The following is a 24,009-nucleotide window of genomic DNA, read 5'->3' as shown; positions in this document are numbered from 1 at the left end:
TTTTTAGAGAGAGTACTAAATAACTTTGATGGGTCCCATCAACTTCCAGAACGATGAGAAGCTTGCTTACTACACCTTCTCCCTCGCCAACGCGTGCGGTGGCTCGCAGCACGAGGAGAAACTTTTTCTTACAACTGGTGGACGTGCAACAGTTCATTTGGTGTCAGATTGCCAGAAGTACTATTGTAGTGCCATCATTATTGTTCGACTTCCGGAAGAGGAGAAGAGCCAAGCGTAAGGTCACCTACTAACCTAGTATATTAGTATACTATAGCCAAATCTAGTCCACCTTTTTAGAGAATGGTTAATTAATATAGGCGGCTCTTGCAGCGGCACATCATTTAGAGCAAGTACTCTCTTCGTAGGAGCTTAAAATGCATGAATAGGAAAAATAAAGATTGGAGTGGCATGTCCACTTGAATCCCATAGCATTAACACAGTGTTCCCCTAAAAAACAGAGTGTTTGACATAGGAAAAACAAAGGAAGTGAAAAAAGGTTGGAGTGGATGCTAGATTGTCAATTAACACATGATTACATAGGAAAAAATCATATAGCATTCTATCCTATGAATCAAACGACCAATGTAGGAAAATTATGAGGGTGGTCTCTCCAATAGTGTTCCTAGGCTCGCACCTAGCATCACGGTGGTCGAACTTGGAGTCATTCATCTGGTACATGTGGCATCTCAGATTTGGACACAAGGTGATGTACACGATCAAGGATAATGTTCTCCTCAAAGCCGGACATACACAGTCAAGGGGGTAAGGGCGGACACGACCTCTCACTGTGTCCGCCATTTGAAGAGGCGCGCCAGCCGAGGGCGCCGCCCACTGCACTCCCAGCTGTACCGCCTCCTCACCGCATTCAAAAACCTACATTTACTTGCAAGATGCCCATGCCTTGCATGGAACATCAAGATGAATTTGTATGGGTAGTTTATCTTGTGGGAGAAAAGGATGAACGAGGGAAGGCCTTATTTGCAAATGTGGAGAGGGGTGTGGTTATCTTTTTGCAAAATTGCCATAGTTTCCTTCCTATCCATCAGATATAAATTAGACGGCCTATATTGTAGGATGGCAATCACACCATCATCCCACCACTGTCGGTGTCCTGGGAACGGGGGTACCCAGACTTGCTTGCCTGCGGCCCAGGGCGTGGCTCCACCAATGGCCTGGTATGGCCCATCTTCACCAGCAACCACTCAAGACCCTTGAGAGGGGCCAAGCCTCGCGAGGTGGACGACGCCAAGACCTCCTCCGATGCAGCCTCGCTAGGCTGGCTCTTGAAGAGCAGAGATATCTTCGCAAGGTGCACCTCACGAGCTCCACGTGACGTGAACCATGACGACCAAGGCCAGGCGGGCGCCAGCGGGTGCAGGGGGCCAGTTTCCTCTTTGGTGCTAAGGAAGCAGGCGCAGGAGAGGAGTCCCAAGGCATTATGCAAAGGTTTCCATATCGGTGCAACAATAACAAGACCAGCAGGACGACAGGACGGAGGTCATTGCGGAGCCCACGGCGGCATCACCACCAGAGCCTTTGGCAGGCAAAGACCACCTTTTGTCAAGATAACTTGTGCTAGTTGTCTCCCTTCGAGGCAATCCACCACTATATTAGTTCATCCTCCAATATACTAGTTCATCCTCAGCCCTCGAGGCAATCCACCACACCACACTGGAGGAGAGTATTACACCACAATGGTGGCCCGAACCAGTATAAACTCTCGTGTCTCTTGTTCCTTGGGTTCGGCGAGCTAGGCCTAGAAATCGTTGTGTGAGTGAGCAAGGGAGAGGGAGATCTTCGTGCGCACCCCAGTGTTCGAACCTCAAGGCTTTGCCGGAACCCACAATCCGACATTTGGCGCACCAGGTAGGGGTGCGCCGAAGCTTCGCCTCTCCGCTTGCTTCGTCCAGCTCCATGGCAGACGCCATCCCTCCAATTAGGCCGGCGGGCGCCTGCGGATGCGCGGCTGGCGTCCGGGCCTTCACACACGCCTGGCGGGAGGTGCGGTGGCCGCGCAAGTTCAAGCCAGAGATGTCGCCTCGCTACGACGGTGTGGCAGATCCGGCGGCCTTCCTGCAGGCGTATGAGGAGGCCGTCCTTGAAGCCGGAGGTGACGACCAGCTCATGGCGAACTGGTTCTCCCTAGCCCTGGCCAGCGTGCCACGCGCCTGGCTGCTCAGCCTGCCAGGATCTTCAGTGGCCTCCAGGGAGGAGATGCGTGATACGTCTCCAACATATCTATAATTTTTTATTGCTCCAAGCTATATTATCTACTGTTTTGGACATTATTGGGCTTTATTATCCACTTTTATATTATTTTTGGGACTAACCTATTAACCGGAGGCCCAGCCCAGAATTGCTGTTTTTTTGCCTGTTTTAGGGTTTTGAAGAAAAGGAATATCAAACGGAGTCCAAACGGAATGAAACCTTCGGGAACGTGATTTTCTCATGGAATACAACTCAGGAGACTTGGACCCTATGCCAAGGCACGTAACAGGAGGCCACGAGGTAGGGGGGCGCGCCCTACCCTACCAGGCGCGCCCCCACCCTCGTGGGCCCCCTATTGCTCCACCGATGTACTTCTTCCTCCTATATATATCCACGTACCCCCAAACGATCAGATACGGAGCCAAAACCCTAATTCCACTGCCGCAACTTTCTGTATCCACGAGATCCCATCTTGGGGCCTGTTCTGAAGCTCCGCCGGAGGGGGCATCGATCACGGAGGGCTTCTACATCAACACCATAGCCCTTCCGATGAAGTGTGAGTAGTTTACCTCAGACCTTCGGGTCCATAGTTAGTAGCTAGATGGCTTCTTCTCTCTTTTTGGATCTCAATACAATGTTCTCCCCCTCTCTTGTGGAGATCTATTCGATGTAATCTTCTTTTTGCGGTGTGTTCGTTGAGACCGATGAATTGTGGGTTTATGATCAAGTCTATCTATGAATAATATTTGAATCTTCTCTGAATTCTTTTATGTATGATTGGTTATCTTTGAAAGTCTCTTCAAATTATTAGTTTGGTTTGGCCTACTAGATTGATCTTTCTTGCAATGGGAGAAGTGCTTAGCTTTGGGTTCAATCTTGCGGTGTCCTTTCCCAGTGACAGTAAGGGCAGCAAGGCACATATTGTATTGTTGCCATCAAGGATAACAAGATGGGGTTTTCTTCATATTGCATGAGTCTATCCCTCTACATCATGTCATTTTGCTTAAGGCGTTACTCTGTTTTTAGTTAATACTCTAGTTGCATGCTGGATAGCGGTCGATGAGTGGAGTAATAGTAGTAGATGCAGGGAGGAGTCGGTCTACTTGTCTCGGACATGATGCCTATATACATGATCATACCTAGATATTCTCATAACTATGCTCAATTCTATCAAATGCTCAACAGTAATTTGTTCACCCATCGTAGAATACTTATGCTCTCGAGAGAAGCCACTAGTGAAACCTATGGCCCCCGGGTCTATCTTTATCATATCAATCTCCTACTACTTAGTTATTTACTTTACCTTTACTTTACTTTGCATCTTTACCATAAAAATACCAAAAATCTTATCTTATCATATCTATCAGATCTCACTCTCGTAAGTGGCCCTATAGGGATTGGCAACCCCTATTTGCATTGGTTGCGAGAATTTATTTGTTTTGTGCAGGTGCGAGGGACTCGCACGTAGCCTCCTACTGGATTGATACCTTGGTTCTCAAAAACTGAGGGAAATACTTACGCTACTTTGCTGCATCATCCCTTCCTCTTCGGGGAAAACCAACGCAGTGCTAAAAGATGTAGCAAGAAGGATTTCTGGCGCCGTTGCCAGGGAGGTCTACGCAAAAGTCAACATACCAAGTAGCCATCACATACCCTTATCTCCTGCATTACATTATTTACCATTTGCATCTCGTTTTCCTCTCCCCCACTTCACCCTTGTCGTTTTAGTCGCCCTCTCTCTCTATCCTCCCTCTCTATTTGCCTCTTTTTGCCCACTTGCTTTTTGTTGCTTGTGTGTTAGTTTGCTTGCTTGTCATGATGGCTCAAGATAATACTAAATTGTGTGACTTCACCAATACCAACAACAATGATTTTATTAGCACTCCGATTGCTCCTCTTACCGATGCTGAATCTTGTGAAATTAATGTTGCTTTGCTGAATCTTGTCATGAAAGATCCGTTCTCCAGCCTTCCTAGTGAAGATGCCGCTACCCATCTGAATAGCTTCGTTGATTTGTGTGACATGCAAAAGAAGAAAGATGTGGATAATGATATTGTTAAATTGAAGCTATTTCCTTTTTCGCTTAGAGATCGTGCTAAAGCTTGGTTCTCGTCTTTGCCTAAAAATAGTATTGATTCATGGAATAAGTGCAAAGATGCTTTTATCTCTAAGTATTTTCCTCCCGCTAAGATCATCTCTCTTAGAAACGATAGTATGAACTTTAAGCAACTTGATCATGAACATGTTGCACAAGCTTGGGAGAGAATGAAATTAATGATATGTAATACTCATGGTTTGAATTTATAGATGATTATACAAAAATTTTATGCCGGATTGAATTTTGCTTCTAGAAATCTTTTAGTTTCGGCCGCGGGAGGCACTTTTATGGAAATCACTTTAGGAGAAGCTACTAAACTCCTAGATAATATTATGGTTAATTATTCTCAATGGCACACTAAAAGATCTACTAATAAAAAGGTGCATGCGATAGAAGAAATTAATGTTTTGAGTGGAAAGATGGATGAACTTATGAAATTATTTGCTAATAAGAGTGTTTCTTCTGATCCTAATTATATTCCCTTATCTACTTTGATTGAGAATAATAATGAATCTATGGATGTGAATTTTGTTGGTAGGAACAATTTTGGTAACAACGCGTATAGAGGAAATTTCAATCCTAGGCCTTATCCTAGTAATCGCTCTAATAATTATGGTAATTCCTACAACAATTCTAATGGAAATTATAATAAGATGCCCTCTGATTTTGATTCTAATATTAAAGAATTTATTGGTTCACAAAAGCATTTTAATGCTATGATTGATGAAAAATTGCTTAAGATTGATGATTTGGCTAGGAACGTTGATAGAATTGCTCTTGATGTTGATTCTTTGAAACTTAGATCTATTCCACCTAAGCATGATATCAATGAGTCTCTCAAAGCCATGATAATTTCCATTGAAGAGTGCAAAGAAAGAACCGCTAGGATGCGTGCTAAGAAAGATGCCTTTATAAAAGTGTGTTCTTCTAGTTCCTATGAAAATAATGATGAAGATCTAAAAGTTATTGATGTGTCCCTTATTAAATCTTTGTTTTGCAATATGAATCTTGATAATGATGGGACTGAATATGATCCACCTTTACCTAGAAGGCGTTCTAAGAATTCTGAATCTTTTGATCTTGATGCTAAATTTGATAAAAGTGGGATCAAAGAAATTAAAACCCTAGATGTTGCTAAACCCACTATTATGGATTTGAAGTAATTTAACTATGAAAATTGATCTTTGATTGATTGTATTTCCTTGTTGCAATCCGTGCTAAATTCTCCTCACGCTTATAGTCAAAATAAAGCGTTTACTAAACATATCGTTGATGCCTTGATGCAATCTTATGAAGAAAAACTTGAATTGGAATTTTCTATCCCTAGAAAACTTTATGATGAGTGGGAACCAAATATTAAAATTAAAATTAAAGATTATGAATGCTATGCTTTATATGATTTGGGTGCTAGTGTTTCCACGATTCCTAAGACATTGTGTGATTTGTTAGGTTTCCGTGATTTTGATGATTGCTCTCTAAACTTGCACCTTGCGGATTCCACTATTAAGAAACCTATGGGAAGATTAATGATTTTCTTATTGTTGCAAATAGGAATTATGTGCCCGTAGATTTTATCGTTCTTGACATAGATTGAAATCCTTCATGTCCTATTATTCTTGGTAGACCTTTCCTTAGAACGATTGGTGCAATTATTGATATGAAGGAAGGAAATATTAGATTCCAATTTCAATTAAGGAAAGGCATGGAAAACTTTCCTAGAAAGAAAATTAAATTACCTTATGAATCTATTATGAGAGGCACTTATGGATTGCCTACCAAAGATGGCAATACCTAGATCTATTCTTGCTTGTTATGCCTAGCTAGGGGCGTTAAACGATATCGCTTGTTGGGAGGCAACCCAATTTTATTTTTATTCCTTGCTTTTTGATCCTGTTTAGTAATAAATAAATTATCTAGCCTCTGTTTTGGTTGTGTTTTTTGTGTCTAATTAGTGTTTGTGCCAAGTAGAACTGTTGGGAAGACTTGGGGAAAGTCTTGTTGAACTTGCTGTAAAAAAAAACAGAAACTTTAGCGCTCACAAGAACTGCTGTCATTTTTATTTGGAGAGCGATATTTAGTTAATTCTTTTTTCATATGATTAATAGATAAATGTACCACGTCCAGCAATTTATTTTAGAATTTTTGGGGTTCCAGATCTTGCGCTAGATACAGATTACTACAGACTGTTCTGTTTTTGACAGATTCTGTTTTTCGTGTGTTGTTTGCTTATTTTGATCAATCTATGGCTAGTAAAATAGTTTATAAACCATAGAGAAGTTGGAATACAGTAGGTATAACACCCATATAAATAAATAATGAGTTCATTACAGTACCTTGAGGTGGTCTTTTGTTTTCTTTCGCTAACGGAGCTCACGAGATTTTCTACTTTAAGTTTTGTGTTGTGATGTTTTCAAGTTTTGGGTAAAGATTTGATGGATTATGGAACAAGGAGTGGCAAGATCCTAAGCTTGGGGATGCCCATGGCATCCCCAAGATAATCTAAGGACACCTAAAATCCAAAGCTTGTGGATGCCCCGGAAGGCATCCCCTCTTTCGTCTACTTCTATCGGTAACTTTACTTGTAGCTATATTTTTATTCCCCACATGATATATGTTTTGCTTGGAGCATCTTGTATGATTTGAGTCTTTGCTTGTTAGTTTACAACAATCATCCTTGATGTACACACCTTTTGAGAGAGCCATATATGATTTGGAATTTGTTATAATACTCTATGTGCTTCGCTCATATCTTTTGAGTATATAATTTTGCTCTAGTGCTTCACTTATATCATTTAGAGCACGGTGGTGGATTTGTTTTATAGAAACTATTGATCTCTCATGCTTCGCTTAGATAATTTTGAGAGTCTTAATAGCATGGTAATTTGCTTAAAATCCTAATATGCTTGGTATGCAAGATTAATAATAAAACTCTCTTATGAGTGTGTTGAATACTATGATAAGTTTGATACTTGATAATTGTTTTGAGATATAAAGATGGTGATATTAAAGTTGTGCTAGTTGAGTAGTTGTGAATTTGAGAAATACTTGTGTTGAAGCTTGTGATTCCCATAGCATGCACGTATGGTGAACCGTTATGTGATGAAGTCGGAGCATGATTTATTTATTGATTGTCTTCCTTATGAGTGGCGGTCGGAGACGAGCGATGGTCTTTTCCTACCAATCTATCCCCCTAGGAGCATGCGCATAATACTTTGCTTTGATAACTTGTAGATTTTTGCAATAAGTATATGGGTTCTTTATGACTAATGTTGAGTCCATGTATTATACGCACTCTCACCCTTCCACCTTTGCTAGCCTTTCTAATACCGCACACCTTTCGCCGGTATCATACACCCACCATATACCTTCCTCAAAACAGCCACCATACCTACCTATTATGGCATTTCCATAGCCATTCCGAGATATATTTGTAACACCCTCGATGCGACTATAGCTCCTATGTGCCGAGGCACGACTTAGAGACATAATCACATGGAAGGCATATGTTGCAAGTTAGGCAATCTTCACAACATCCCATGTAATATGAATAATAAAGGGGAGATAACATAGTTGGCTTACACTCGCCACGTCAATCAAGTACATAAATAACAATAGATCATCCAAACACTCATGGCCCGACTACGGCGCCAAAATAAAAGAGAACCCAACATGCGACAATGGTCCCGTTCACCCCCAACTGGGCACCACTACTGATCATCGGGAAAGGAAACATAGTATCGTTGAGAGTCTTCGTCGAACTCCCACTTGAGCTCGTACTCGTCACCTGGAGCGGAATCACCTGGACCTGCATCTGGAGTTATAGTAACTATGAGACACAGGGACTCAGCAATCTCGCGCCCTCGCGATCAAGACTATTTAAGCTTATAGGAAGGGTAAGGCAAAATATATGTGGAGCTGCAGCAAGCGACTAGCATATATGGTGGCTATCTTATTCGCAAAAGAGAGCGAGAAGAGGAGGCAAAGCGCGAGCATGAAAAAATAGAGGAACAACCTGCGCAAACATTACTCCAACACCGTGTCCACTTCCCGGACTCCGCCGAGAAGAGGCCATCACGGTAACACACTCAGTTGATTCATTTTAATTAAGTTAAGGTTCAAGTTATCTACAACCAGACATTAACAAATTCCCATCTGCCCATAACCGCGGGCACGGCTTTCGAAAGTTCAATCCCTGCAGGGGAGTCCCAACTTAGCCCATGACAAGCTCTCATGGTCAACGAAGGAATAGACCTCCTACCAAGACGTTCCGATCAGACTCGGTATCTCGGTAATTCAAGACACTTCGACAGGTTAAAACAAGACCAGCAATACCGCCCGAATGTGCCGACAAATCCCGATAGGAGCTGCACATATCTCTTTGTCAGGGCACACTCAGATGAGACATCCTACGAGTAAAAGCAACCCTCAAGTTGCCCCGAGGTGGCCCCGCAGTCTACTCGGTCGGACCAACACTCAAATGAGCACTGGCCCGGGGGGGGGGGGGTTAAAATAAGATGACCCTTGGGCTCCCGTAACCCAAGGGAAAAAGAGGCTAGGTGGCGAATGGTAAAACCAAGGTTGGGAATTGCTAGAAAAGCTTTAATCAAGGTGAACTATCAAGGGGTTCCCATTATAACCCAACCGCGTAAGGAACGCAAAATCCGGGAACATAACACCGATATGACGGAAACTAGGGCGGCAAGAGTGGAACAAAACACTAGGCGAGAGGCCGAGCCTTCCACCCTTTACCAAGTATATAGATGCATTAAGATAGCAAGATAATATAATGATATCCCAACAAGTAAATAAAAGATGCTCCAACAAGGAACGGCCTCCAAACTTCACCTGCAACTAGCAACGCTATAAGAGGGGCTGAGCAAAGCGGTAACATAGCCAATCAACGGTTTGCTAGGACACGGTGGGTTAGAGGTTCAACATGGCAATTTAGGAGGCTTACAAGCAAGTGGTAGGCATCGTAGCAATGGCATAGCAAAAGAGCGAGCAAACTAGCATAGCAAAGATAGTAGTGATTTTGAGGGTATGATCATCTTGCCTGCACAGTTGTTAGAGTTGACGGGATCCTCACAAGCAAACTCAACGGGCTCCTCGGTAGAGAACTCATCTCCCGGCTCTACCCAAACAAGACAAACAAGCAGTAAGGACACAATCAACCACGTGCAAGGATCAAGCGATATGATGCAATGATGATATGCTATGCGGGATGCGATGCGGGATGCAAAATGGAAGATAAGACAGGAAATGCGCGAACCTTGCCTCAACTTGGAATTCCAAGGGTGCCACTGGAAAGATGAGATGAAATCGCTTGAAAACGATATAAAGAACGCCGGAATCGGAGTTACGGTTTGGAAATGGCAAGCGTTTTAAGAATGACACCGGTCTGCGATTTACAGCAAGTAGGCATCTAAATGCAATGAAATGAACATGCTACAGCCACCAAACATGACAACAAAGTACATGGCAGGGATGCACACAAGATGCTTAACAAAAGACTAGCACTGAGCCACGGCCAATTATTCCATTATGAGTTTCAAACAAGCATGGCAAAAACGCAAATGCAAAACAGATCTCAGACTTAGTGAAATTAACACTTGTCTGAAATTTCAGATCACGAAGCCCTCTTCGGAGCAGCAAAACAACATGATACATGACCTGATTAAGGCAAGTAAGATCATGGCATGGAGCTACTCAACAAGCTTAACAAAAGACCCAAAGTGACCTGGGGCCAAAAGGGTTCACAAAACATACTAACGGGCACACAAACATAGCTAAAACACAATCAGTTTTCAGACTTAGTGAAAACTGAGACATGCTGAAATATAACTCACGAAGGCATGTAAACGAGCTCGATGCACTCACTACGGTGCAAGTCATGGCAAGGCAAGCATACATCCATTAAGAAGGCATAAAATACAAGCTAGACACGGTAAGAACAATGGTATAGCAAGCACGGATCATCCACAACGACGCAGGCAAAATCGCAAACGAGTTGACGATCTGCCCAGATTCACCACGAAGCAAAAGTAGAGATTGATTAACTCAAGCTAGGGTGCTCCATAATTGCAAACAAAGACATGGTTGGATAGAGCATAACATGATTAACAAAACTCCTTTACTGATCATCCTCAAAAGAGGCACGGATCACTAGGAAACAAGCTGAACATATGGCATCATGAACTAAATAATCCCAGACTTAGTGAAAACTACTAAGTCCCTAAAAACAGATTTACCGGGTGCCTCACTTTGCAAGCTTTCACAAGTCACCACACACATCATAAAAATGCATGGGTTACCTCTGGAAAGAAGACAAAATCCTTAACAAAACATATGAAGGACTCACAGGCATATCATGCACACAATAATCATGGCAAAAATGACAAAAGTCTAAGATGAACTAGCAGATCTGACAATTAACTCATGAAGGCCTCTTCTAACAGCATTTCGGGCATCAAGATGAACTCAAATGAAAATGATGCAATGGAATGAAATGATGTACTCGTCGAGACGAACGTTTTGATATACTATATCCCCAAATCGGATCTACGGATACAAAGTTATCACTGGTCAAAGTAGGCATAAAATTTAGGGTTCGGAGGAGAAAGTCAACCGAGATATTTTTTTCAAGATCCAGATCTGCACGGTTTTCGGAGCACGCCGGAGTCACTGTTCCTGTTCGCCGGAATCGATGGGGGAGGAGGCCGGCGGCTTGTCGGAGGGGAGGAGAGGCCCGGGGCGGCGCCGGCGTGGAGGAGGACGGCGCGGGGCGGCGCGCTCGCCGGAGGGACGTCGGCGTGGAGGCGGCGGTGGATCGGCGAGGCCGCGGAGGAGCTGGCTGGCTCGGGTGGCCGGAAATGGCGGCGCGGTGGCACCGGCCACCGGAGCCGAGGGAGGCGGTGGGAGCCGGGCGGCGGGATCCTGCGGGCGAGGAGGCCGGGCGAAGTGGGCCTCGGGGGCCCTCCCGCGGGCCGAGCGGGCCGGGCGGCGGCGCGACGAAGTGGGGCTCCTGCTCGGGACACGTGGCATCACCCGATAGGTCCGGCGGAGCGGGCGGACACGTCCGCTGCCCGGATTTTTGTCCGGCGGCGGCGGATGGAATTTTTTTTAGGGTTAGAGGAAGGGGATCCGCGAATTTTTGGAGGGGGGTGTATTTATAGGCATAGGGGGAGCTAGGAGAGTCCAAATGAGGTGCGGTTTTCGGCCACACAATCGTGATCGAACGCTCTAGGACATGGAGCAGAGTTTGGTGGGTTTTGGGCCAAATTGGAGGGGTGTTGGGATGCAACACACACGAGGCCTTTTCAGTCCCTCGGTTAACCGTTGGAGTATCAAACGAAGTCCAAGTGACACGAAACTTGACAGGAGGCCTACCGGTAGTAAACCAAGGCCGCTTGGCAAGTCTCGGTCCAATCCGGAAATGTTTAATCCCCACACACAAAAGAAAGCTAGAAATGGCCACCGGAGGAGAACGGAGCGCCGAAATGCAAAACGGACAACGGGGAAAATGCTCGAACGCATGAGATGAACACGTATGCAAAAGCAATGCACATGATGACATGATATGAGATGCATGAAAACGAAAACAACACACGGAGACAAAGACCCGAACCCGAGAAATAGATATAACTTAACGCCAGAAACGACAAGAGTTGGAGTACAAATTGGAAAAGTTATATCCGGGGCGTTACAACACTCCACCACTACGAAAGGATCTCGTCCCGAGATCTAGGACTGAAAGAACGCCGGGTACTCAGAACGGAGGTGATCCTCGCGTTCCCAGGTAGCTTCACGGTCGGAATGGTGTGACCACTTGACTTTGAGAAATTTGATTGACTTGTTGCGAGTCTTGCGTTCAGTCTCTTCAAGAATAGCAACTGAGTGCTCACGATAAGAGAGATCTTCTTGGAGCTCAATGTCCTTGAAGTTGACTGTGCGGTCAGGAGTCTTGAAGCACTTTCGAAGCTGAGAGACATGGAACACGTCATGAACATTTGCAAAGTTTGAAGGAAGCTCGAGTTGATAGGCGAGGTCGCCTCTCTTGCTGACAATGTTGAAAGGTCCCACGTATCTAGGGCAAGCTTCCCTTTGATACCGAAGCGACGAGTACCTTTCATAGGAGAGACGCGGAGGTAAACATGATCTCTGATCTCGAAAGCCAAATCACGGTGCTTACTATCATAGTAGCTCTTCTGGCGGGATTGGGCTGCTTTGAGGTTATCACGAATGACTTTGCACATTTCTTCTGCCTCTGTGATTAAGTCATTACCCAAAAGCTGACATTCACCGGTTTCAGACCAGTTGAGAGGGGTACGGCACTTCCTGCCATACAGAATTTCAAATGGGGCCTTGCCCGAACTTGCTTGAAAACTATTGTTGTAGGAGAATTCAGCATAAGGAAGACAATCCTCCCACTTCATGCCAAAGGAGATCACACAAGCCCTGAGCATATCTTCAAGAATCTGGTTGACACGCTCGACTTGACCGCTTGTTTGAGGATGGAAAGCAGTGCTGAAGCGGATGTTGGTGCCCATGGCCTTCTGAAAAGAATCCCAAAACTTCGAGGTAAAGATGCTGCCACGGTCTGAAGAGATCACTTGAGGAATACCGTGCAGAGAGACAATACGAGAGGTATAGAGTTCCTCCAATTGAGCTGCAGTGATCGACTCTTTGATAGGCAGAAAGTGAGCCACTTTGGTGAGTTTGTCGATGACAACGAATATAGCATCATTGCCACGCTTGGACTTTGGAAACCCAGTCACGGAGTCCATTTCAATGTGGTCAAACTTCCATTCTGGAATGGCAAGAGGTTGGAGGAGACCTGCTGGCCTTTGGTGTTCTGCCTTCAGTCTTCTGTAGACATCACATTCATTCACGAATTGAGCGATCTCGCGCTTCATTCGAGTCCACCAATAAGCTTGCTTAAGGTCCTGATACATCTTCGTGCTCCCAGGGTGGATGGAGAGGAGAGAATTGTGAGCCTCGTTCATGATCACTTTACGAAGTTCACCTTTGGGCACAACAATTCGATCCTCGAAGAAGAGAGTGTCCTTGTCATCAAGGCGGTAGCACTTGTACTTGGACTGACTCTTGGAAATCCCAATCTTCACCTTTTTCACCATAGCATCAAGAAGCTGGGCTTGGCGAATCTGGTCTTCTAAGGTAGGAGAGACTTGAAGGTTGGCGAGGAAACCTTGAGGAACAACTTGCAGATTAAGTTTGCGGAAAGCTTCACAAAGCTCGGGTTGATAAGGCTTAAGAATCAGACTATTGCAATACGCCTTTCTGCTCAAAGCGTCAGCAATCACATTGGCCTTGCCTGGAGTATACTCGATACTCGGATTATACTCTTGAATCATTTCGACCCATCGAGTTTGTCTGAGGTTGAGATTAGGCTGAGTGAAGATGTACTTGAGACTCTTGTGATCAGTGAAAATGTCCACTTTTCTTCTCAATAGAAGATGTCTCCAAGTCAAAAGAGCATGCACAACTGCCGCCAACTCGAGATCGTGAGTGGGGTAGTTCTTCTCATTAGGCTTCAACTGGCGAGATGTATAAGCAACAACTTTCTTCTCTTGCATCAATACTGCGGTGAGACCTTGGAGAGAGGCATCACAAAAGACCTCGTACAGCTTGGATTCATCAGGCGGAGTCAGAACTGGAGCAGTGATCAATTTCTCTTTCAAAGTGTTGAAAGCAATATCACACTCCGGAGACCAAACGTACTTGACGTGCTTCTGAAGAAGATTTGAGAGAGGCTTCGCGATCTTAGAAAAGTTTTCAACGAATCTTTGGCAATAGCTTGCGAGACCGAGAAAACTGCGGAGTTGCTTCACGTTCTGAGGAGGTTCCCAATTCACAATTGAAGACACCTTCTCAGGATTCACGGAGATGCCCTTGGCAGAGATTATATGACCAAGATAAAGAACCTCATCGAGCCAAAATTCACACTTGGAGAACTTGGCGTAGAACTGATGTTCTCTGAGCTTATCGAGAACCAAACGCAAGTGCTTGGCATGATCTTCCTTGTTCTTGGAGAAAACCAGAATGTCGTCGAGATAGACCAAAACAAAGTCATTGGTGTAGGCGTTGAAGATGAAGTTCATCATGCGAGAGAACGTCAGAGGAGCGTTGGCGAGGCCAAAAGACATGACAGTGTATTCATATGAACCAAAGCTTGTTCTGAATGCTGTCTTGGGAATATCTTCTTCACGAATGCGAATCTGGTGATAACCCATACGGAGATCAAGCTTGGAGAATACTTGGGCACCTTTGAGTTGTTCGAACAGCTCATTGATGTTGGGAAGTGGGTATTTGTTCTTGATGGTCTTCTTCTTCACCAGACGGTAATCAACACAAAGTCGGTCCGTTCCATCCTTCTTCTTCACAAAAAGAACACCACAACCCCACGGAGAAGAACTAGGCCGGATGAGACCCATTCTCTCTTGCTCATCGAGTTGCTTCTTCAGCTCCTTCAACTCTTCAGGTCCGAGCTTGTAAGGACGCTTGCACACAGGTTCCGTGCCAGGCTCAAGTTCAATAACGAATTCAACTGGCCGGTGCGGAGGCATTCCTGGGAGATCTTCTGGAAAGACGTCTTGATATTTGCAAACGACTGGAATTTGAGAGATGGCATCCAATTCACCCTTCTCATTAAGAGAAAACAGACGAATGGTATCATCACGGGCGGCAAAGACAATTACATCCTCAGACGAATGAGTCAATTGAATCTGCCTGGCTGCACAATCAAGCTGAGCCTTATGCTTAGAAAGCCAATCCATTCCGAGAATAAGATCAATATCCGAGTTACCAAGAACCACCGGAGAAGAGAGAAACTTGTAATCGCCCAACGTGATAGAGACATCGGGAGCAACCAAACTAGAAGTCAAAAGCTTGCCGGGAGAAACAACTTGCATGACTTTGGGCATAATCTCGGTATCAACATTGTGCTTCGATGCAAAAGGGCATGACAAAAAGGAATGCGATGCACCAGTGTCAAAAAGAACTTTTGCAGGAACATCCTTAACAGGAAGGTTACCCATTATCACATCTGACGAGTCCTCTACCTGAGCTGCATTCATCAAATTGACCTTGGCATGCTTGGGGTTATGCTTGACCACAGTTGTACTTGTCGATCTGACAGGAGGAGGAGGAGGAAGACGCCTCTGGTTGAAACACTTGTTGGCATAGTGACCCTTATGTTGGCACTTGTTGCACGTGACCTCAGAAAGCGGACGGTGATACGGAGCACTCGATCTTGGAGCTTGAGACGAAGTCTTGTTCTGGAAGCCTGGGTTGGGTGGGTGGGTAGAACTACTGCCACCTTTGCTCTTCTGCTGATACGGCTGACGAAACGGAGGAGGAGGAAGCCAAAACTTCTGCTGCTTGGCCACTTGAGTAGAGGAAGAAGGAGTAACATCTCTGACTCGCTTCCTAGAAGCATCACACCTCAACTGAGCAGCCTCTTGCTTCAGTGCCATGTTGTAGAACTCATCGTATCTCAAGGGCTCAAAGAGAACAAGAGCGAGCTGGATATCTTCTCTGAGACCACCCCTGAACTGATATATCATGCTCTTCTCATCAGGCACGTCCTGCTTGGCAAAGCGGGTGAGCTTCTGGAACAACTTGTTGTAGTCATAGACAGACAAAGAGCCTTGCTTCAGATTGCGGAATTCCTCACACTTGCTTTCAACCACGCTCTGCGGAATATGATGAGCTCGGAAATCTCGACGGAAATCATCCCAAGTGATAACACGTCCACCTCTGGAATCCTTGTACTGCTGGAACCATTCTGCAGCTTGATCTTTGAGTTGGAAGGAAGCGAACTTAACAAAGTCCTCAGGCCTAACGTTACTGCACTCGAAATGCTTACACAGATCCACAGGCCAATCGTCAGCATCGGTTGCCTCAACACAATTGCTGAAAGTCTTTGGCTCGTTAGCAAGGAACTGGTTGAGTGTAGTAAAGTGACTCTGATTGCTGCCTTGATTCCCTTGACCGCCTTGATTGCGCTCTTGGAGAATTTGCATGATCAGCTGTGTGTTTGCATTGGTTGCGGCCATCACATCTTGCCATGCCTCTGAAGGAGGTGGAGGTGGTGGCGGATCAGGATTCGGAGTCGTGCGCGTTGGAGGAGCCATCCTGAAGAGGTTGACCACCATTAGCACATTGATAGATAAATATTGAAGCTGAATCCAACGGAATGAAAATTGCAACATATAGTCTTCACATCCGAACAAAATGAACGAATGCATTCCTCTTGAAATGGTCACATATCCATAAATTGAGAAGCCACGTAGAATTAAGGTAGAAGAAGTAAAACAACAAGATATGGCTCGAGAACGAATAATCGGTAAGAAATCCCAATCTCAAACCAATATCCGTGGAAGAAGAACTAGAGCTACGAGAATTCCCACCTATGAAACTTCCGAACCTTTCCGGTTATGCAATCAGGTGTTGGGGATACAGGGGAAGCATAATATCTCACCCAAACTAGCAAATCCTACATCCAGCTGTATCCATCCTTCAACACATAACCAAGAAACCTTCGGAAACCATCTACCTCAACCTTCGAAAAGCATCCGTTATACAAGTTATGGCAATACTCCCGAACTCCTGCCCCAGTACTGGGTGGCGTCGAGGTTATCTCACCAACGAACTGCATAAAAGAGATTTTCGATGTCGGCGAAAATATCTCAAGTATTCCAGAATTGCAACGATAAAATTATGATGACAACACCTCAGAGCTCAACTCCCCAGGACACTTCCACTAAACCCCTGACAGGAGGCACCAAGATAGTATTCTCATCATAAGCCATCGGAACGATTCTAAGATACTCGTGTGATCCTAAAAAAAAATTTTAGGTGGGAATTCTACGTCAGGATGCCTTACTAGAGCGATGAGGAGACTGGGAAGTAAAAAGAATTCCTAATCTCTCCGATATATAATTCCTAAAGACTCAAAACATTTATTTTCTAGACACAACTCGGCTGCTAAAAACGATCAAGCAATGGGGCTCCTAAGGTCGGGGAAGGCTCTGATTACCAACTTGTAACACCCTCAATGCGACTATAGCTCCCACATGTCGAGGCATGACTTAGAGACATAATCGCATGGAAGGCATATGTCGCAAGTTAGGCAATCTTCACAACATCCCATGTAATATGAATAATAAAGGGGAGATAACATAGTTGGCTTACACTCGCCACGTCAATCAAGTACATAAATAACAATAGATCATCCAAACACTCATGGCCCGACTACGGCGCCAAAATAAAAGAGAACCCAACATGCGACAACGGTCCCGTTCACCCCCAACTGGGCACCACTAATGATCATCGGGAAAGGAAACATAGTATCGCTGAGAGTCTTCGTCGAACTCCCACTTGAGCTCGTACTCGTCACCTGGACCTGCATCTGGAGTTATAGTAACTGTGAGCCACAGGGACTCAGCAATCTCGCACCCTCGCGATCAAGACTATTTAAGCTTATAGGAAGGGTAAGGCAAAATATATGTGGAGCTGCAGCAAGCGACTAGCATATATGGTGGCTATCTTATTCGCAAAAGAGAGCGAGAAGAGGAGGCAAAGCGCGAGCGTGAAAAACTAGAGGAACAACCTGCGCAAACATTACTCCAACACCGTGTCCACTTCCCGGACTCCGCCGAGAAGAGGCCATCACGGTAACACACTCAGTTGATTCATTTTAATTAAGTTAAGGTTCAAGTTATCTACAACCAGACATTAACAAATTCCCATCTGCCCATAACCGCGGGAACGGCTTTCGAAAGTTCAATCCCTGCAGGGGAGTCCCAACTTAGCCCATGACAAGCTCTCACGGTCAACGAAGGAATAGACCTCCTCCCAGGACGTTCCGATCAGACTCGGTATCTCGGTAATTCAAGACACTTCGACAGGTTAAAACAAGACCAGCAATACGGCCCGAATGTGCCGATAAATCCCGATAGGAGCTGTACATATCTCTTTCTCAGGGCACACTCAGATGAGACATCCTACGAGTAAAACCGACCCTCAAGTTGCCCCGAGGTGGCCCCGCAGTCTACTCGGTCGGACCAACACTCAGAGGAGAACTTGCCCGGGGGGGTTTAAAATAAGATGACCCTTGGGCTCCGGTAACCCAAGGGAAAAGAGGCTAGGTGGCGAATGGTAAAACCAAGGTTGGGCATTGCTGGAAAAACTTTAATCAAGGCGAACTATCAAGGGGTTCCCATTATAACCCACCCGCGTAAGGAACGCAAAATCCGGGAACATAATACCGATATGACGGAAACTAGGGCGGCAAGAGTGGAACAAAACACTAGGCGAGAGGCCGAGCCTTCCACCCTTTACCAAGTATATAGATGCATTAAGATAGCAAGATAATATAATGATATCCCAACAAGTAAATAAAAGATGCTCCAACAAGGAACGGCCTCCAAACTTCACCTGCAACTTGCAACGCTATAAGAGGGGCTGAGCAAAGCGGTAACATAGCCAATCAACGGTTTGCTAGGACATGGTGGGTTAGAGGTTCAACATGGCAATTTAGGAGGCTTACAAGCAAGTGGTAGGCATCATAGCAATGGCATAGCAAAAGAGCGAGCAAACTAGCATTGCAAAGATAGTAGTGATTTCAAGGGTATGATCATCTTGCCTGCACAGTTGTCAGAGTTGACTGGATCCTCAAAAGCAAACTCAACGGGCTCCTCGGTAGAGAACTCGTCTCCCGGCTCTACCGAAACAAGACAAACAAGCAGTAAGGACACAATCAACCACGTGCAAGGATCAAGCGATATGATGCAATGATGATATGCTATGCGGGATGCGATGCGGGATGCAAAATGCAAGATAAGACAGGAAATGCATGAACCTGGCCTCAACGTGGAATTCCAAGGGTGCCACTAGAAAGATGAGATGAAATGGCTTGAAAACGATATAAAGAATGCCGGAATCGGAGTTACGGTTTGGAAATGGCGAGCGTTTTAAGAATGACACCGGTCTGCGATTTACAGCAAGTAGGCATCTAAATGCAATGAAATGAACATGCTACAGCCACCAAACATGACAACAAAATACATGGCAGGGATGCACACAAGATTCTTAACAAAAGACTAGCACTGAGCCACGGCCAATTCATCAATTATGAGTTTAAAACAAGCATGGCAAAAACGCAAATGCAAAACAGATCTCAGACTTAGTGAAATTAACACTTGTCTGAAATTTCAGATCACGAAGCCCTCTTCGGAGCAGCAAAACAACATGATACATGACCTGATTAAGGCAAGTAAGAACATGTCATGGAGCTACTCAACAAGCTTAACAAAAGACCCAAAGTGACCTGGGGCCAAAAGGGTGCACAAAATATACTAACGGGCACACAAACATAGCTAAAACACAATCAGTTTTCAGACTTAGTGAAAACTGAGACATGCTGAAATATAACTCACGAAGGCATGTAAACGAGCTCGATGCACTCACTACGTTGCAAGTCATGGCAAGGCAAGCATACATCCATTAAGAAGGCACAAAATACAAGCTAGACACGGCAAGAACAATGGTATAGCATGCACGGATCATCCACAACGACGCCGGCAAAATCGCAAACGAGTTGACGATCTGCCCAGATTCACCACGAAGCAAAAGTAGAGCTTGATGGACTCAAGCTAGGGTGCTCCATAATTGAAAACAAAGACATGGATGGATAGAGCATAACATGATTAACAAAACTCCTTTACTGATCATCCTCAAAAGAGGCACGGATCACTAGGAAACAAGCTGAACATATGGCATCATGAACTAAATAATCCCAGACTTAGTGAAAAGTACTAAGTCCCTGAAAACAGATTTACCGGGTGCCTCACTTTGCAAGCTTGCACAAGTCACCACACACATCCTAAAAATGCATGGCTTGCACCTATGGAAAGAAGACAAAATCCTTAACAAAACATATGAAGGACTCACAGGCATATCATGCACACAATAATCATGGCAAAAATGACAAAAGTCTAAGATGAACTAGCAGATCTGACAATTAACTCATGAGGGCCTCTTCTAACAGCATTTCGGGCATCAAGATGAACTCAAATGAAAATGATGCAATGGGATGAAATGATGTACTCGTCGAGGCGAACATTTTGATATACTATATCCCCAAATCGGAGCTACGGATGCAAAGTTATCACTGGTCAAAGTAGGCATAAAAGTTAGGGTTCGGAGGAGAAAGTCAACCGAGATTTTTTTTTCCAGATCCAGATCTGCACGGATTTCGGAGCACGCGGGAGTCACTGTTCCTGTTCGCCGGATTCGACGGGGGAGGAGGTCGGCGACTTGCCGGAGGGGAGGAGAGGCCCGGGGCGGCGCCGGCGTGGAGGAGGACGGCGCGGGGCGGCGCGCTCGCCGGAGGGACGGCGGCGTGGAGGCGGCGGTGGATCGGCGAGGCAGCGGAGGAGCTGGCCGGCTCGGGTGGCCGGAAATGGCGGCACGGTGGCGCCGGCCACCGGAGCCGAGGGAGGCGGTGGGAGCCGGGCGGCGGGGTCCTGCGGGCGAGGAGGCCGGGCGAAGTGGGCCTCGGGGGCCCTCCCGCGGGCCGAGTGGGCCGGGCGGCGGCGCGGCAAAGTGAGGCTCCTGCTCGGGACACGTGGCGTCACCCGATAGGTCCGGCGGAGCGGGCGGACACGTCCGCTGCCCGGATTTTTGTGCAGCGACGGCGGATGGAGTTTTTTTAGGGTTAGAGGAAGGGGATCCGCGAATTTTTGGAGGGGGGTGTATTTATAGGCATAGGGGGAGCTAGGAGAGTCCAAATGAGGTGCGGTTTTCGGCCACACGATCGTGATCGAACGCTCTAGGACATGGAACAGAGTTTGGTGGGTTTTGGGCCAAATTGGAGGGGTGTTGGGCTGCAACACACACGAGGCCTTTTCAGTCCCTCGGTTAACCGTTGGAGTATCAAACGAAGTCCAAATGACACGAAACATGACAGGAGGCGTACCGGTAGTAAACCAAGGCCGCTTGGCGAGTCTCGGTCCAATCCGGAAATGTTTAATGCCCACACACAAAAGAAAGCTAGAAATGGCCACCGGAGGAGAACAGAGCGCCGAAATGCAAAACGGACAACGGGGAAAATGCTCGAATGCATGAGATGAACACGTATGCAAAAGCAATGCACATGATGACATGATATGAGATGCATGAAAACAAAAACAACACACGGAGACAAAGACCCGAACTCAAGAAATAGATATAACTTAACGCCGGAAACGGCAAGAGTTGGAGTACAAATTGGGAAAGTTATATCCGGGGCGTTACAATATTGCCATGCAACTTTCCACCGTTCCATTTGCTATGACACATTCCATCATTGTCATATTGCATATCCCGGTACACCGTCGGAGGCATTCATATAGAGTCATATTTTGTTCTAAGTATCGAGTTGTAATTATTGAGTTGTAAGAAAAATAAAAGTGTGATGATCATCAATATTAGAGCATTTTCCCAAGTGAGGAAAGGATGATGGAGACTATGGTTCCCCCACAAGTCAGGATGAGACTCTGGACAAAAAATAAATAAAAGAGGCCAAAGAAGCCCAAATAATAAAAAAGAGAAAGAAAAGAGGCCATAAAAAAGGAGAAAAGGCCCAAAAAATGATGAGATAAAAAGAGAGAAGGGACAATGTTACTATCCTTTTACCACACTTGTGCTTCAAAGTAGCACCATGATCTTCATAGTAGAGAGTCTCTCATGTTATCACTTTTATATACTAGTGGGAATTTTTCATTATAGAACTTGGCTTGTATATTCCAATGATGGGCTTCCTCAAATTGCCCTAGGTCTTCATGAGCAAGCAAGTTGGATGCACACCCACTTAGTTTCTTTTTTGAGCTTTCATATACTTATAGCTCTAGTGCATCCGTTGCATGGCAATCCCTACTCACTCACATTAATATCTATTGATGGGCATCTCCATATCCCGTTGATACGCCTAGTTGATGTGAGACTATCTTCTCCCTTTTTGTCTTCTCCACAACCACCACTCTATTCCACCTATAGTGCTATATCCATGGCTCGCGCTCATGTATTGCTTGAAAATTGAAAAAGTTTTGAGAATGTCAAAAGTATGAAACAATTGCTTGGCTTGTCATCGGGGTTGTGCATGATTTAAATATTTTGTGTGGTGAAGATAGAGCATAGCCACACTATATGATTTTGTAGGGATAACTTTCTTTAGCCATGTTATTTTGAGAAGACATAATTGCTTTGTTAGTATGCTTGAAGTATTATTATTTTTATGTCAATATGAACTTTTGTCTTGAATCTTTCTGATCTGAATATTCATACCTCAATTAAGAAGAATTACATTAAAATTATGCCAAGTAGCACTCCGCATCAAAAATTCTGTTTTTATCATTTACCTACTCGAGGACGAGTAGGAACTAAGCTTGGGGATGCTTGATACGTCTCCAACGTATCTATAATTTTTGATTGCTCCATGCTATATTATCTACTGTTTTGGACATTATTAGGCTTTATTATCCACTTTTATATTATTTTTGGGACTAACCTATTAACCGGAGGCCCAACCCAGAATTGCTGTTTTTTTTGCATGTTTTAGGGTTTCGAAGAAAAGGAATATCAAACAGAGTCCAAACAGAATGAAACCTTCGGGAACATGATTTTCTCATTGAATACAACTCAGGAGACTTGGACCCTACGCCAAGGCACGTAACAGGAGGCCACGAGGTAGGGGGCACGCCCTACCCTACCAGGCGCTCCCCCAAACTCGTGGGCCCCCTATTGCTCCACCGATGTACTTCTTCCTCCTATATATATCCACGTACCCCCAAACGATCAGATACGGAGCCAAAACCCTAATTCCACTGCCGCAACTTTCTGTATCCACGAGATCCCATCTTGGGGCCTGTTCTGGAGCTCCGCCAAAGGGGGCATCGATCACGGAGGGCTTCTACATCAACACCATAGCCCTTCCGATGAAGTGTGAGTAGTTTACCTCAGACCTTCGGGTCCATAGTTAGTAGCTAGATGGCTTCTTCTCTCTTTTTGGATCTCAATACAATGTTCTCCCCCTCTCTTGTGGAGATCTATTCGATGTAATCTTCTTTTTGCGGTGTGTTTGTTGAGACCGATCAATTGTGGGTTTATGATCAAGTCTATCTATGAATAATATTTGAATCCTCTCTGAATATTTTATGTATGATTGGTTATCTTTGCAAGTCTCTTCGAATTATCAGTTTGGTTTGGCCTACTAGATTGACCTTTCTTGCAATGGGAGAAGTGCTTAGCTTTGGGTTCAATCTTGCGGTGTCCTTTCCCGGTGATAGTAAGGGCAGCAAGGCACGTATTGTATTGTTGCCATCGAGGATAACAAGATGGTGTTTTTTTTCATATTGCATGAGTCTATCCCTCTACATCATGTCATCTTGCTTAAGGCGTTACTCTGTTTTTACTTAATACTCTAGATGCATGCTGGATAGCAGTTGATGAGTTGAGTAATAGTAGTAGATGCAGGTAGGAGTCGGTCTACTTGTCTCGAACGTGATGCCTATATACATGATCATACCTAGATATTCTCATAACTATGCTCAATTCTGTCAATTGCTCAAGAGTAATTTTTTCACCCACCGTAGAATACTTATGCTCTCGAGGGAAGCCACTAGTGAAACCTATGGCCCCCGGGT

The sequence above is a fragment of the Triticum dicoccoides genome, chromosome 1A (assembly GCF_002162155.2).
Source record: "Triticum dicoccoides isolate Atlit2015 ecotype Zavitan chromosome 1A, WEW_v2.0, whole genome shotgun sequence".
Taxonomy (NCBI): domain Eukaryota; kingdom Viridiplantae; phylum Streptophyta; class Magnoliopsida; order Poales; family Poaceae; genus Triticum; species Triticum dicoccoides.
The sequence above is the reverse complement of the archived record's forward strand: the minus strand, read 5'-3'. Positions refer to the sequence as shown.